Raw genomic sequence first — 3,607 nt, forward strand, 5'->3', positions numbered from 1 at the left:
TCATCTTTCCCCCCAATCTCTTCCCTACTTCATTCTGGGTGCAAAGAACAGAAGGAAAAAAGGAGAGAGAGAGAGAGTGCTAATTAGGAAGCAGAATGGAAAAGAAAATGGAGGAGAAACAGTGTGAAACATAAAGAGAGGTGCATACAGCAAAATGGGCAGAGGAGAGAATTGAGAATGAGAGAGAGAGAGATCAGGAGTGAAGGAGACGAGAGACAAGAGGTTGCTAGGAAAGAGAAGAAGGAGGAAGTTTGAATTCAGGAGAAAGGCTTACAGACAGAAAAAGGTATTAATAGCCAGAGTCAGGGTGCATCTCCATTTGTCTCTAGTCAGTAAAATGCTGAAAATGAGATGATTTAATATTTAACATCTCTATATTCCATTGTTGTTGCAAATTGTCTTATATTCCCTTGCTGACCAGATTTTTTTAAAGATCGAATCATGTAAAAAGCAATGTGGTGCATTGAAGTGGAACAATTAAACAGCTTTCAAAGGGAATACATGTTCAGACATCTCATGCTTAAGTTAATTTATTTTAAAATCTAAGGACCTACATTGTTCCTCTGATATTCTGAAATGTGGTTTTTAAAAAAGGCAAATATCCCAAGGGCACTAGGGGGAGAGGGGAGGAGAAGAGAAAGAGGAGGAAGGGAAGACAGGAGAGAGCGGGTAGAGAGGAAGAGAGACACAGAGAGAGAATAGGAAATTGAAAAAATTGAGCAGGAAGATGGCCTGAGAGTGTTGCTGTTGATCCCACAGGTAAAGCTTAAACTGATGTATCATGAATATTTCCTGAAGATATACTTCCTCTGCACCACTTTGGTAATGTTTCCCTAGGTTCTGGAACCTTCACATCAACTATAGAGATGAAAGAGACATCATTCGGGTAGCTGAATTTATCCAAGTGCAAGTGAGCTGAAAAATGGGTACTTAGGCATCCACCGTCTGGTTTTACCTGTGTATTCACTTGTCTTTAACCCACTCACTGAGAGGCCTTTCTCCCTGTCAGGGCTTCCTGGGAGTCATTCATTCAGTTGGCCAGTAGTTCCAGAGTACTTTCTCTAAACTGAGCTAAGAATTAGACACTGAAGTTTCAGAGATGAGTAAGTCAATTCAAATGGGGAGGCAGGTAAGAATACTGTAGAATAAGTGCTATGACAGACCCAGACAAGTGGTGTTATTGGAGCCCAGCAGAGATGTTTGGAAATCAGGGAACTAGGAGGCAAACAAGAGGAGGCAACACCTGAAAAAAGTCTGGAGAGATGACTCTAGAATAGACAAATCTATAGAGACAGAAGGTCCAATAGATCAATGGTTGCCACAGGCAGGCCAGCAGGAAGCAAGGAGGCTGGAATGGAGAGGGTCTGCGAACAGGTACAGGGTTTCTTGGCGAGTGGTGGGTAAAGATGGTCTGACATTAAATACTGATGGTTGTTGTACAACTCTAAACTATCAACATCCAGTGAATTGTACATTTTAACTGAGTGAATTGTTATGTGAATTATATCTCAATAAAGCCATTAACAGAAGAGGAATTGGAGCTAGTTAGGCAGAGAGGGTAGAAAGGGTAGTCAAGATCAGAATTTCTCTGGAAGGGGCAAAAGGAATGGCAGTGTGAAAGAATACAGTACATTTACAGAAGTATAAATAGCTCCAAATGGCTCAAGCATACATGCCAGCAGTGAGTTAGTTCTGAGAGATGAGACTGGAGTTGATGATAAAAACCAGACCCTGGGGGCCTCTTGCGAGGACTTTAGTTAAGTTTGGGTTTGATGTGTGAAAGAAATCATACATTATCAAATGTACATTTGATAATACATCACAAGTTTGAGACCATCAAAGTTACATTTAAAAACTATGACTCCAGTTGTGGTGGGTGGACTGGATTAGAGTGGGGTAAAGGTAGAAGCAAAGAGATTGGTTGAAAGACAATGCATTCATCCAGGTGAGAGGTGGTGATGGCTTAAATTAAAGCACTGGAGAGGTAAAGCATGGACTGGGAGAAGAAAAGAGACCTAGAGGTCAGGCAAACTTAGGGTGTTAGTACACATACAATGCAAGCCACCCAAAGAGGAACATGACCTGTACCAAACAGCACAGAGACTGGGGGAGGTAGGCTTTGCCAGGGCACTAGGCTTTCTGGTGAATAAAAGAGACACTTTGGAAAAAGCAAGAGTCTATGGAGACACAATGTGGCAAAGGGGTCAATTACTCTGCAGGAAAAGGAAGGAGTTACTACACCACCTGCAGTGCCCCCAGGGTCTCCAAGCAGGACCTGGCCCCCTAGAATTCAAGATGCAGAGCACTCTTGGTCATGAACGTGAACTGACGTAATGCAAGTCTTCCAAAAGAGCCCTGACCTCAGCCAGGAAGTCTCAAAGATGTAGGTATCCCCAGGTAAGTTCTGCCATTTTGTTCTACATGGTTGCTGTGTCCTTGGGCAAGCAAGTTTCCCAGCGTTCATCAGCCATGCTACAAGAGGTTGACTACTATACTTCCAGTATGAAAACTGTCTTTTTTACCTACCCTCTTATCTAGCAATGAGCCCACTGGTCTTGCCAAAATGTGGGAAATTATTAACCATAGCATGTCTGCATGGGAATCAGTTCCCACTTATTGGCCATAAAGCTGCACACACAGGTTTTTTGTTTTTTGTTTTTTTTTTCAATTTCTAGTTATTTTCTCAACATTCTCTGTAACTCTCTCACCCCAAAATTTTAGAGCACTAAAGTTCCATCTATACCTCTCTCTCTATTCTCTGTATGTCTGTGTATGTTTACATATGTTCCACTTCCACTCTCCCAATCAATCAATCCCCAGATCAATCTTAAGCTACCTGCAAATAAAGGATTTAATTTTGTCATCAACATTCAATAAGCATTTTGAAAATCAGTTTTTAACCATTTAACTACAATTAACAATTTAATTGTTGGGGAAAAAAACGGCAGACACTTTCCCAGACTTTCATGATGGAGTCAAACCCAAAGATGGACACAGAGCAACGAGAAAATGTAAACACGTACAGGCTAAAGTCCCCCTGGAGTAGGAAATGGCAACCTGCTCCAGTATTCTTGCCTGGAAAATTCCGTGGACAGAGGAGCCTGGCAGGCTACAGTCCATGGGGTCACAAAGAGTCAGACATGATTGAGAACACACAGCACACAACTCAGGCAAAGGTCAATTCCCTACAAGCTGAAGGAGCTCCTACGTTTACAGAGGACATAAAACATATTCTTATATGCATCTCTTCTATGGCTTCTGTGGGAAAAAAAATCTGGAAGAGTGCCATTTGACTTGAATTATGAAGCCAATTCATATAAATGTCAAGTAAAAGAAGTAGCAGGAAAAGATGAAAATAGGGTCTGATGAACTGTGCATAGTTTGGGATTGGCAAATCCACATGGAAGGCTGTCGCACATCATTTTGAGAGTGACTGGAAATAACACCAGTTTGATAACCCTCATTTTTCCTTTATTCTGCTCAGACATCTTTAGCTTCTGTCTCTAAAGTTCCATTTCTCAGCTGCAATTTGAGAATGTACTGGGGGAGTCTTTGCCATCTTTTACTGGTCTCTCTCATTTCCCTTCTCATAACCACAGCCTCACTG

At 41.7% G+C, this 3,607-nt stretch overlaps 1 long non-coding RNA gene across 1 annotated transcript in view; it reads right to left on the reverse strand.

Moving 5' to 3' along the window:
- The window catches only part of LOC104983268, a 17,662-nt gene that overhangs the window by 648 nt on the left and 13,407 nt on the right, over positions 1–3,607 (reverse strand). The gene's annotated exons all lie outside the window — the stretch shown is intronic.

This window comes from Bison bison, unplaced genomic scaffold (assembly GCF_000754665.1).
Source record: "Bison bison bison isolate TAMUID 2011002044 unplaced genomic scaffold, Bison_UMD1.0 scf7180017862137, whole genome shotgun sequence".
NCBI lineage: Eukaryota > Metazoa > Chordata > Mammalia > Artiodactyla > Bovidae > Bison > Bison bison.